The sequence below is a fragment of the Convolutriloba macropyga genome, chromosome 12, assembly GCF_964194025.1.
Source record: "Convolutriloba macropyga chromosome 12, txConMacr16.3, whole genome shotgun sequence".
NCBI lineage: Eukaryota > Metazoa > Xenacoelomorpha > Acoela > Convolutidae > Convolutriloba > Convolutriloba macropyga.
The window spans coordinates 35,843,984-35,857,868 of record NC_134479.1 but is presented as its reverse complement, the minus strand read 5'-3'; positions in this window follow the sequence as shown (position 1 = coordinate 35,857,868).

The following is a 13,885-nucleotide window of genomic DNA, read 5'->3' as shown; positions in this document are numbered from 1 at the left end:
TGCAGGAACATTCCCTCGATGTCAGCGGATACAGCAATTTGATGCTGACGGAATTTGATCAGCGTGTGAGTCAACTTCTGCAGAAGATCTGGACCAGTTAGCAGGACTTTGTTCAAAGAAACTCCTTGAAACTTGGAGGCACCAGTGAGGACCCTTCGCACCTTACCAGGTTTGTTTGGGTTTATGTCCGGATGATGTGGCAAATACCATTTCCTGCCGGGTTGATGCTCAGTTTCCTCACCAGTTTGCACTTTAACAAAATAGTTTTCACTCAAATCTTCTCGTATTGTTTGTGCGTAGTGTTCGCGTAAGTCGGAATCTTTACTAAGTCTCTTCTCTAAAGACTTCAGATGGACCAATGCAGAAAAATAATTGTTGAGAAGTTTGACTTCATCGGAAGACCACAACATACCCACGAAGTAACGACCTTTCTCGTGTACGGTTGAGTGATCGAGGATTTCGACGGCTGGACGGTCGGACGCTGAGCGCGGATCTATTTAACAGGCCCATATGATTCCATGTCATACCACTACTTGATTTGTGTTGCCAACTCAGAGTCATGTTCAACTACCACTTTAAAACTTGTCGAAATTAGGCCGGACGTTGACAGCATTGGACCACTTAGTACGCATCCTAATGGTAAACGAACGGCAACGGGTGAGGATTTTGGGTCGGTTTCGAAATACTCGAGCGGGTGGATGGCGTGGTACGCGTCTTGACCAAGTATCAGCTCTACGTTTGCGTAGTCATAACTCTTTGGAGGTAACACTCAAATGAGGATATTTATCTTGCAGGGCAACAATATCAATTTTGTCAGACCCAACGCGAAGGTTTTCTTTCACGTACGGCAACAATTCAAACGGAGAACAGGTATTCTCACCAATTGGTGTCAGATTAACCTGAACAGCTTCAGTGCTGATTGTCTCTTGCGTATTGATACCGTTCACCGTCAAATTTAACGGTGTTCCTTTCACGTGGAGACGTTTCGCGAGTTCACTGGAGATCCAGGAGTGACTACAGGCTGTATTGCAGAGAAAAAGTGCTCGTGCGCGCTTCTGTGACTGTCCCTCTAGATCAACTTCGAGGACTTGCAAATGATGTGCTGCTTGTTCCGTGAGTACTTGCATTGTCTACAGCCGTTGTTGACGTTTTTGTTGAGTTGACTTTTGGTTGTGATGCATCAGCAGATTTGTTTTGGCCGCTCAGCACCATGCAGCAAGATGTTATGGGTACTGCGACAGCCTTCGCGATTACATTTGCGTTGATTCGGACACGTACGGAACGAATGCTTACCATTCAAGCACTAAAAAGAGAGTTCGTTCTCTGCGGCTATTTTAGCACGCTGCGTCGGAATTTTTTCCTTGAAAGTCTGTCATCGCCAAATCGGATGTTGTGATTTACAAAGTACGCAAGGAGAGTGATCATTCTTTGAACTTTGAGACTGCCTACTAACACTAGATGACTTTGAGCTGGACGCGAATACTTTCGAAGACTCTTTGGTCTTTACTGCACCACAGCTGTTAGTGTCTTCTGGTTTGCTGCGGAAAGAAGTGGTTTTCAAGCGATCATGACCCTCGGCACTTTCTTTCAACCAGTCGTTGAAATCCAACATTGTTGGGCGAATCAAGTCTCTTTTCACAGTGTGCAATGATCATGATTCCTTCAAATTTGGTGGCAACTTCTGAACTGCCTGATTCAAGAGTGATGAAATCTGAAGATCTGCATCATCAGACAAAGACCTGAAGACGCCAACAGGACTAGAGACAGTTGTGGAAAAATGGATGATTTGATCAGAGCTGTGCATCTTAATTGACGGGTAGTTTGCCAACTTGTCAAGATGAGCAGTGGCAACTGCTTGGGGTTGTCCGAACTTTCGCTCAAGCGTTTTCAAATCATCTCTGTACATTTTTCCACAATAAGCGAATTCTGCAATGGCATCTTTGGCTTTACCTACTACGAGAGTTTTCAAATACGTCAACTTGTTGTCGTCACTTAGGGCATGCGAATCAATATCGCTCTTAAATTGGCCGTACCATTCATGCCACTGCAAGGGATTACCTGTCCACCGCTACCGTAAATTGTCCCCCAAATTTGTCTCAAAGCTCATCTGTAAATATGAACACAAGTGTACCGGTTTCGGCCGCCACAGTTGGCGGTACAACATACTACCAAAGTCTAATCTCGAGCACGAGTGTATCTGCGCAGGTACTTTCTCCAGTGTCCGCCCCGGGCTACCCGATGCCGACACTCCCGTGTTACCCGTTTCCGCCTCCTATGGTTAACCCCGCAATGCTTCAAGCACCTAGTACGGTTACAATAAAAGACCTAGCTGAACTTCTTACTTTCAACAAGAAGGACTTAGCTAGGTTCCAATCTGGTAGGAAGTACTTCTTGATGAAAGTAAGAAAATCAGCTAGGTCTTTTATTGTAACCGTAATCGGTGCTTGAAGCATTGCGGGGTTAACCATAGGAAGCGGAAACGGGTAACACGGGAGTGTCGGCATCGGGTAGCCCGGGGCGGACACTGGAGAAAGTACCTGCGCAGATACACTCGTGCTCGAGATTAGATTTTGGTAGTATGTTGTACCGCCAACTGTGGCGGCCGAAACCGTTACACTTGTGTTCATATTTACAGATGAGCTTTGAGACAAATTTGGGGGACAATTTAAGGTAGCGGTGGACAGGTTTACACTGGCCAGCTTCCATGAGGCTACGTTTGGGACGTAATGACTGAAAGGTACTGATGCTTGAGGACGGTTCGGGGATATGATATCACCAGTAGGTATATTGAACGACAAGTTCTGCGTTAAATTATGTACGGATTGCGCAGCATTTTGACTCGAATGAGGAGTGTAAATCGGTGTTGTTAAATTCAGAACGGGTGCTGTGTTCAACAAATCAGCAGCTGAGGGCACAGTTACTGTGCTACTTTCGACGACATTGTTCGCTGGTGGCACGAAAAAGTTCTGTGAAAAAGCCAATAAAATACGATAGTATGCGGCTTCTTGCTCTGCGTATGTGTTCCAAACATGCGTTGATGGGTTAATCAAGAGATCTGTCAGATTGTTTCTGTTTGTGTTCAGGTTGATTGGATATTCAACATTAGGCGATCGGCCGCTGTCAGGCGCTCGATCAACAAGTTCGCCAGCAAGTGAACTCTCTCTCGATTCGTTCGATCGGGGGAAGGGGAATGAAGTTTTTGCGTTTTCTATAGCAGTTTCGTTAACTTCAAAGGAAGATTGCTGACTGAGAGGCGGTAATTGACTATCACGGTCTGCAGTCTGGGCTGGATCTGATGACGGTTCCTTGTTGTGACCTGATTTCATTCGGTGCTCCTGATTTTGATCGGAACTCGTTTGAACTGTCTTATCTGGAGCAGTGAGCGTGTTTTCATTGTCAGCAGACTCAAACCATTCATTTAGTAGGTCGTTATTCTTCATTGAATGGTAGCTACCACGTCTTGATTCTTTGTCGACCTTACTCTTGCTAAACAACGGTTCACTTTCCATGAGATCAATTCCTTGTGTTTTTGCCTCAATGAGTCGTTTACGGTTTTCTTCCTGTATTTTCTCAAGATCATTTTGGCGTTTCTTAGCAAAGAGTTCCATATCCTGTTTTCTTTCGGCCAATTTTCGCTTCCTTAGAGCCATCTCAAATTCATATTCTCTTTCGGCAATTCACGCTGCGGCTTTGCTATCCTCTTCTATTTCCTCGCGTCGGAGTTTAGCCAAAAGTAGTTCTTTTCTACGCAGTGTGGAAGCTTTCGATGTTGTTCTGCCTGCGGAAGACTTTTTGGAATGGTGAGACAACTTGCTAGAACTATCAGTATCTAGGACTGAGTCTATGTATTTGCGAGCGTTTTTCATGTTATCATCATGTCTTTTGTTAAAAGTTTCGAGCCATTCCTCAACTTCTGCTTTATTTTTCTCTGCCTGCTCAGTTTTCGATGCGAGTGCTAGTAATTGATCATTTTTAGAGATGACACTCATTAAGAGATCTTTGCACCTAGTTACTAGCCTTTCTACTTTTACACGTCTTGCGCGTTCCTGAAATGCGTCATCGATACTCTCATAGGCTGTACAAAGCTCTCTCTCAATTTGTGTTTTGCGTCATGCAAATTAAGAACCCGCTCTCCAATAGATTTTGACATACTGATTTATTGCGGGTTTACTTTTGAAAGGATTTCCGGATAATTGTCTCAAAGTTTGGACGTACACAATTAAAATAAAAACAAAAAAAGGGATTAACACTAAAGAAGTCAGGCCAAGTCGCGGAGCACGAATGAAGCACAAAGTGCAAAGGCGGACAAGTAGTACGATAACGAAAAGTGGAGCTGGAGACGCACGGCAGGCGGGACGTAACCTAGTGCAGCGGACGGCTGAGTCTCAAAACACTCTTGAGTCTCGTAACCCCTGTAGTTAGAACCGAGGACACAATAACTCAAAAATTTTTGAGACCCAGAAAACGGGAGACGGCGAGCGAAACATGCCATATGTGAAACGAGGTAAACGAGAAGCCGAACGACTTTAGTGCCACGGAAACGGAAACGCAAAGGCGGGAAAAGGAACGGACGCGAGCTCTGGATGAACAGACGCGAAAAGCGAGCGGCTGCTAAATGCACGGAAAACACGCAACGAAAACGAGACACGGTGGAACGACTAGGTATCACAGCCAACTAGCTTTATAACCCCTGTAAGCTAAACTGAGGTCACAAAACCAGAAAGAACTAAATCTAGTTAGAAAAAGACGCGGCTGCGGCTTCAGCGGCGAGTTTCTTATTCTTATTCGCTCTACGGCGTCGCTTATTGAGCTTACTATGGCGAATTTTCTTAAGCAAGCAACGAAGTGAATTCCGATGTGTTAGTGTTAATGTAAGTGACTTTAATTCAAGATGATGTTTCTGATGCAATTGATAGTACTCTTTAATCAAGTTCTGATCGTTTTGCTTGCGCTTCGATACTAAGTCAGCGATCACATGAAGAGTCACTATGCTTGTTTGCTTAAGAAAACCAAAGATGTTCGGTGCGCCGTTACGCGGACAATAAACAATTGCTTTCAAACGGTCTTGATAATGTTCTTATACGGTAGCAAGATCCGGCAACGCAAGTTTGCGGTAGTTATTCGTTCTATGCGATGTTAACGAATTATTTATGGCGTCGTGCCATATGATTATATCACTTTTGTGCCGGAAAACGTTATCCAATTGATATTGTACCGTTTTTCTTTAGTTAACAGCGAAAGGATTCAAGCCTAATCCGGGAAGTGAAATTACATTGCTTGTATACCGATTTTGGTTGTTTTATGGAAGACTATTTATGGCGTGGAACAACGAACTAGGGCCCAAAATGAATACCATAGGCTCACATCAACGTGTATTTACCGTATGGGGACAAAAAACTACGAACCTTTCCTGTTTTTTGATGTTTTTTGAGATTTTTTCTCAAAAATTGGTAATATCGACAATTTTTAAAAATTTGGTCAAAATCCAAATTTTTGTTGAATACCTGTATTATACTGTTACCCAACTATGCTGAACAACAATTTACCAGTTTCTCAAAAATTTGACCAAATTTTTGATTTTTCAATTTTTCGACCTAAAAATTGCAAAAAAAATTCGATGAATTTATCGAATTTTTTTGAAAGCTGGTTTTTCAAGTTCGCACCCCTCAGACACGTTTGGCTAATATCAAATTAATGCTCAAATATGAAGTTCAAGTTTTTCGACTAAAACCAGTTTTTTGTCAGTTGTCGAGTTTTTTCGTCTATTTTGACGATATATCATCAACTTCTGTCGTATCCCAGTTCTTTAATTTAAAATGTTTCGATCTTACAATTTTTCTGACGTTTCGCCCTTGAAATTCTTATTACATTCACTTTTGCGTTTCCAGAAGCGTCGCTCAATGTGCTTCGGTCATCAGTTTCACTCCAAGCGTTGGTGACCAAAATCACACTTCTCTCTCTTTGTGGAGTCCGGAAATCCGCTGTGAAATGCGTCTGGTTCGTTATCACTGTCGTTGGACCAAATGTTGTGTCTCGTTCTCGTATCGAGTAATAAACTTGAATAATTCTCGAAAGAAAGGTATATAAAATTCAAGACTCAATTTGGAAGGTTTTTACTATGTATCGGAACATAGACAAACTCGCGAAGAATTTTTCATGATCTGTTTACGTATAGAAACATGTTTAACAAGCGTATCTCGAACATACAAGACGATAACATTCCATCTGATAAAACACACAAAAAAAACATATCACACAAGCTCTCTCTTATACGAAAGAAAACCGCATGTTTTTTACTGCATTAGAAGACCAGAAGGTGGTCCGCCAAACGTATCTTTAATCTCCAGATGAAGGTCGCAAAGAGGTCCAAAACCTATTAAGTTGAACCTAAAAAACCATACATAAAATTTTATGGGGGAAAAAAGTTCTGACTTTGACGGGATTCGAACCATCGACCTCTGGGGCGGGTGCCAAAAGTCTTAACCGCTCGGCGAAATAGGCTATAGAACAATCTGTGCGAACGCACACGTTATTTCCTCTCGCTTGTACGCATTTGCATTGGCAACATTGTACACGTTTTGGAATAGGAAGATTGTCTAGTTTATCAGCATGAAACGTCCAAAGTCGAATGGCAAACAACTGGAGACCCGAAAACTTTTTGTCTCTTCCTAGCTAAAATTGACAAATTTATCGTGCTGCAAAGTGATCTAAAAAAGCTTAGACGTTATTTCTATCAGCTCAACTTTCGTAGTAAAGATTGGCAAGATCTAATTCAGTAGCATAATTAATCAATCAATGTGATAAAACGAATTATCATGATAAAGTACCAATTTGACAACTTGCACTCAGTTTGAGTTACATCAGCACTGGTGTAAAATGAGGTCGGGAGTAAGATTTTAGACAAAACCTCAGTTAGGCCGAGTCAATTTTGTCAGAATTTGACCAAAAATTTTTTGAAAACACTTGAAAATGTTATGAAACACTTGAAGGCGATAAGCACTAGAAACTCATTTTTTGCTAAAAATCACTCAATTTCCTTTAGACTTGTCTTTTATTGATAATAGCTCTCAATTGAAAATAGTCAAGCGTTTTTCAAAATACGTAGCAAACACTTTCAAAGTTTTCAGTGTCCCAACCCAGGCCTAGACATCGACTTATGAAAAGACTTTAAAAGTCTAGTAGGGGGGGCCAATATTGACTATAATTACACGGTCGAGGTTCCTAGTAAAAGTCGAGCTAATATCTTTTCATGGGTCGAGCTAAAGTCTTTTCATAACGAAGAAAGTCCAGCTAAGGTCTTTTCATGGGTAGAGCATTAGTCTTTTAATAACCAGCAAAGTCGAGTTAAGGTCTTTTCATGGGTCCACCATTAGTCTTTTCATAAGTCTGTTTTTTTTCAATATTCAAATTTTTTAATTGTTTCCTGCTTCTGTACATACAGAAGCAGAACCGGAGCAAGACTAAATAGTTTTGCACCAGAGCAGTCCAACTTAAGAATCAGTTGGAAATCTGCCAAAAGCCTTAAGAATTTTGTCAATTCTTAAGTTAAAGAGTTTTTTCAGATCGAGTATATTACCACATTACTTGATTCAATGAAACCAGCTAGCTTAAGAATATTGGTCCTAGTCCCATTAGCCATGAAAAAATTTCGGCGCTATTCAGTTTGTTTTCCTTACCAAAATTATTAGCTATTTTTTTAAAAAAAATAATGCAGGTTTTTGAGGTATTTATGGTTCTTTTGAATCGTAAAAGGTGCATGATCACATATGCTGACTACGTTATATGCAATATTGCACGCAAAACGTTAATGGCAGAAAAACAGACTTATGAAAAGACTAATGATGGACCCATTAAAAGACTAATGATGGACCCATGAAAAGACTTTAACTCGACTTTGTTTGCAAACATTGTGTCGAGCTTAAGTCCAGCACAAACTTTGGGTCAAGCCAAAGTCTTTTGTAAAATTTAGGGTCCAGCTAAAGTCTTTTGCAAAAAATCAGAGTCGAGCTAAAGTCCAGAATGCCTTAAAGTCCAGCTAAAGTCTTTTCATAGCTCAAATGAGTCCAGTGTGGTCTTTTCATAGCACATTTTTGTCGAGCATTGTGTTTTCATGAGTCGAGGTCTAGACCTGGGAATGCTTCTAACTATTCAAAACAAAATCATCGCAATCATTTGTGTTGTCATGTTCTCCATTTTTTGGGCTATGTTTTTGCCATAAACATGTTCTTTAAAATTTTTTCGAAGGGTTGTAGAATGTATGTAATCCTTGGAACAAAATGGTTCATTACAAGTACATTTCTGACTCTTTTTCGTTTAGGGACGATTGTAAGTGATACTGTGGAAATTCATAGCTTGAAACAAGATTTCAAGCAGCTGTTAATTGTGTGTTTAATTGTTTTTAAATTGGAGAAAAATTGAAAGAATTTTTTAGTGCAGAATTTAAGATTTTCACCTGATCACAAAAAAAGTTTTTTTTTGCTGAATCCAGCTTTCGCCTAAGATCCCAGAACAGGTCCAATCTATTCCATTGTTAAATTTTTTTCTTACAAAAACGAGTAGCTCCGGAACACCCCACATGGAACAATCTAATTCAGGTAGGTTAATTTTTTTCGAAAATTCGTTGGCGCAATTACTTTCATATAAATATCTCAAATTTGTCTCCACATGTTTTTTAATTCCGTTTCATATTCAGTTATGAAATATTGCACTCAGCTTCAAACAGGAGTTATAACAATTTATGTCCTGATTAATTTGCTAAAATTTTAATCACTTTTTAGGGGCCGCTGGGTGGTATTGTCTGGCACCGAAAAAGACAAAATTAACAGCTGTTAAAGCCCATGTTTTCCAAGTTTTCCCCATTTTCCACCAAGTCACTTGCAACCGGGTTTTCAGCTAATGAATTACGGGATGATCAACTTAAAACTGGAAATAATAACTTTTTGGAAAAATCCCTAAATCTGTAAGAAAAAATCTGTAAAGAGTACAAAATCTAATTTGGTTATGAACAATTTTTGGGGACTAAATAACCACCAAAATTTTTCATAAAATTTGATGAATTTTTTTTGTAATTTATTTGTAAAAAAATTAAACTAACCTATCTAAGGAGTAGCAGAGTAAAGCTTGGCATGAAAGTTACCCAGATAGCGTGATATTTTCAGTGCTTTGTTCGGAATGACATATATGCAAATACTCGCAAAACATTTTATTTGTCAGCTTTGGGTTTATTCAGTTATAATTTACTAATTTTTGTCTTAATTTATAAACTTTGTTGCTCTTGATTTAATTTTTTGCTGTTATGAGTTTTTAGTAATCTCACAAATTGCATGCATTTTTCTAATCTTATTCAATAAGCTGACAAAACTGATTTCAAGCTCTATGAAGTTATTATCCACGAAGGAAGGAAAAAGTTTTCGTTGACAACAAATACATCTTAAAATACAAAAAACACAACTAAAAAATACTCGTAGTTTTTTTTGGAATTGAACTGAAAGATTTGGTTGTAACCACGGGAACTCTGAAATTTTATTTCATTGTAAACTTTTCTTTCCTGGTCAAAAACGACATTTTCTGTTTTGAAACGCTCTACTGCTTTTCTGGTCAATCTGCAAAATATTTCAATTCAATTTATATATAATGGATTGTAAGAATCTTTCCTGTTTTTGCCTCCCGTCATATATGACCTCCCGTCAAATTTTTGCCTCCCGTCAAATTTAATGAACTTTTTCTTCAGTTGTAAAAAAAGTGAGCCAAGAAGCCATTGTTTTGAAGGAATATAGTGAAAATAGTAAAAATAGGCATCATTCTTTGTCACATGTAAAAATGCAAACAGTATATGAAACATGTAAATTTGCGAAGGGGGGAGGGGGTAAGTTACTGCTTTTTTAAGTTTACAAATGATTTCAATTTTTATATCAAATTAAAGAAATTCTTGTAAAGTTCCAAATATGTGGAAAAGAAAAAAAATTTGAATTCGCAAAAAAAAAAATTCAAACCAACGATTATTTGTTCTCAGTAGCAAATATCGATTTTTTTTTGTTAGCAAATATCGATTTTGTTTTTTTTGCGACCTGATACAGCAAAAACTATGTAAATTTAATAAGTAAGCAAAGTTTGAAGTTGCTAACTTTATGTCAGAATTCAAGATCAGCAATCGAGCATTTTTTTTTAAAAAAAATTGACTTTCTTAAATTTTGTATACTACCAACAAAATGTTGAAATAATGATAAATTCAGCTGGTGACTACCAATTCCCCACTTCATTGGTAAATTAGTTCAAATGCGAAACAAGTTCCATGTGTATTATCCTTTGCTTTGCTTTCTTCATTTTTAATTGCGTTTTTCAAGCATATAATAGCGTTACAAAGGAATAAAAGCCAACGGGCATTTTGGCCCACTAGGCATATCAGAGCTACGAGAACCCGGGTTTAAAGTTTTCAGACCTGCAGGAAGAAGAATCGGTAACGAAGCATATCGACACCCAAATCTCACGAATTAATCGGTTCATGAATTAATCAAAATTGCCTCATAATTTTTTTCCTAAAGGGACCAAGAATTATTTTAGGCAGCAAAACTTCTAAAATGAAGATGCCTGATTTTAAGAAAACCTTGAACATAAGTTCATCGAGCAAAATCCTAGTTCAGACATATTTATCAGATCTGTTTGCGTTCCAATAGATTACACTCTATTTGCAGAAAGAGTAGAAAAACTTCTAAGCAAATTTGTTTTCGTAAAAAGTATTTTAAATGTCTCATAACAAATTCTTTAGTCAAGACATAACTTTGTAAAATTGTACAAGTTTTGGATTAGGAAGAGTGTCTAGTTTATCAGAATGAAACGTCCAAAGTCGAATGGTAAACAACTCGAGAGCCGAAAACTTTTTGTCTCTTCCTAGCTAAAATTGACAAATTTATTGTGCTGCAAGTGATCTAAAAAATAGATGTTATTTCTAGCAGCTCAACTTTCGTAGTAAAGATTAGCAAGATCAACTTCAGTAGCAGAATTATCATGATAAAGTACCAATTTGACAACTTACACTTAGTTTGAGTTACATCAGCACTGTTGTAAAATGAGGTCAGAAGTAGAATATTAGACAAAACGTAGTTAGGCCGAGTCAATTTTTGTCAGAAATCGGCCACAAAATTTTTTGGAAACACCTGAAAATGTTATGAAAGTAATAATAATAAGTGATAATAGCACTCAGAAAAGTAGTCTAACGTTTTTCCAAATACCTAGCAAACACTTTCAAAGTTTTCAGTGTCCCAATGCTTCTAACTATTCAAAACAAAATCATCGCAATCATTTGCGTTGTCATTTTCTCCACTTTTCGGCTACATTTTTGCAATAAACATGTTCTTTGAAATTTTTTCGAAGGGTTGTAGAAATTATGTAATCCTTGGAACAAAATGGTTCATTACAAGTACATTTCTGACTCTTTTCCGTTTATTGACACTGGGGAAATTCATAGCTTGAAACAAGATTTCAAGCTGCTGTCAATTGTGCGTTTAATTGGTTTTAAATTGCAGAAAAATTGAAAAAAAAAATTTTTTGCAGAATTTAAAATTTTCACATGATCACAAAAAGTGTTTATTTGCTGAATTCAGCTTTCGCCTAAGATCCCCGAACTCTTCGTGTCTCATTTTCATACTATTTGTTAGTTCAGGTCCAATCTATTCCAGTGTTGAATTTTTTCTAACAAAAACGAGTAGCTCCGGAAAACCCCATATGAAACAATTTAATTCAGGTAAGTTCAATTTTTTTAAAGTCGTTGGCGCAATAACTTTCATTTAAATGTCTCAAATATGTCTCAAAAAGTCTTTTAATTTCCGTTTCATATTCAGTTATGAAATATTGCACTCAACTTCAAACAGGAGTTCCGATTAATTTGCTAAAATTTTAAATACTTTCTAGGGGCCGCTGGGTTGTATTTTCTGCCAGCGAAAATACAACCAGATTTTCACCTATTAAATTAAGGGATGATCAACGTACTCCCTTATTATCACAGCTCAAGGTTGGCGAGATCACCAAACATGCAACTTTAAACTGGAAAAAACTACTTTTTGGAAAAATCCGTAAATCTGTAAGAAAAAAAATCTGCGAAGAGTACAAAATCTAATTTGGTTATGAAAATTTTTGGAGACTAAATAACCACCAAAATTTGTCATTTATTTTGATGAAATTTTTATATTTGGTATTTATTTGTAAAAAATAATCTAACCTCTCTAAGGAGTAGCAGAGTTAATCTTGGCTTGAAGGTTACCTTATTCATTAAGCTGACAAAACCTGCTTTCAGGTTCTATGAAGTTAATATCCACGAAGGAAGCAAAAAATTGTTTTCGTGGACAACAAATACATCTTCGAAAAACAAAACAAAAAAATACTCGTAAATTTTTTTGGATTTTAAATGAAAGATTTGGTTGTAACTCCGGGAACTCTGAGAGTAAAAATCTTTTTGAAATGCTCTGCTCTTTTTCTGGTCAATTTGCAAATAATTTCAAGTCAATTTATATATAATAGATTATTAGAATTTTTTCTGTTTTTGCCTCCCGTCATATATGACCAGTCTGATTGCACCTGGCAATTATGTACCTTTTAGTCTTTCGAGATCCCCTATTTTAGATATAATAAAATTCTGGCACCGGGAGCAAATTTAATGAATTTTTTTCGGCTGTCAAAAAAGTGAGCCAAGAAGCCATTGTTCTGAAAGAATATCGTGAAAATAGTTAAAAAAAGGCATCATTCTTTGTCACATGTAAAAATGTGCAAGCAGTATGTTGAAACATGTAAATTTGCGAAGGGGGGGAGGGAGGGGGGTAAGTTACTGCTGTTTGCTGATTGTAAATTTTATATCAAATTTAAGAAATCTTTGTTCCAAATATGTGGAAAAGAAAAAAAATTGAAGTCGCAAAAAAAATTCAAACCAACGATTATTTTTTCTATTTGCACACATTTTATTACACATGTCAAAAACGGATTCTATTTCCCTCTCCCAGCATTAAATTGACCCAAAGAGACTCCAAATATTTTAAGAAGGGTGTCTTATTTTCTTATTCTTTCAATACCGGAGCAATATCTCAGCAAGATAAGTCAACCGTTTACGAAAATCCATAAAAATCCGTCTTGGCTAATTTTGCAGGTTAGATTATTTTCTGATGCGTTAATTTGTGAGATGTTTCAGCGTTTCTTATTTCTCTGAGCATATTTACAGATTATAAAACATGACTTTCAAATATTTGTAACATTAGTCATCATTTTGTTAGTTTTGTTGTTAATTTTTGTTTGTTGAGATACTTTGTTTACACTAACAGTGAAAATGAATTGGAAAATCATCATTGTTCTAGACTACAAAATTCGCATTATCTTTGTACAGATTTTATTATTACAAGGTAATGATTTAAACATTTTATCCCAAAAGTTTGGGAGAATTTTTTTTACTCTTTATCAATTAATTTTGCAGTGGATTGAAATTTACGATATAAAGAACGGAAATAAAATTTTCAAAAAAATTAAACTCGATTTGAGACAGGACATCATTTTTAAAATTGATGACTGCACTTTTTTTTCAAAACTGAAAACAATGCATATTTTACATCTCGAAAATTAGTTAAGGTTCAAGTCATTCTCTTGTAGAAGTTTTCAACTATTATACTCATCGGAGCCAGATTTTGGGCAACTTTTATACAGATTTCAAACATCATAAAATTAACGCTACAATTATTTTGCCAAAAATCTATACAGTATTTTGACAAAAATAATATTTAAAACAGTTTGGCTCAGTTAATTATAACATATACAGTTTTAAGATAGAGATTAAACCGATTTAATTCATTCAACATTGATTTTTTGGAGTAACCTGTAATGTAACGGATTACAGAAATCTGTATCAGAG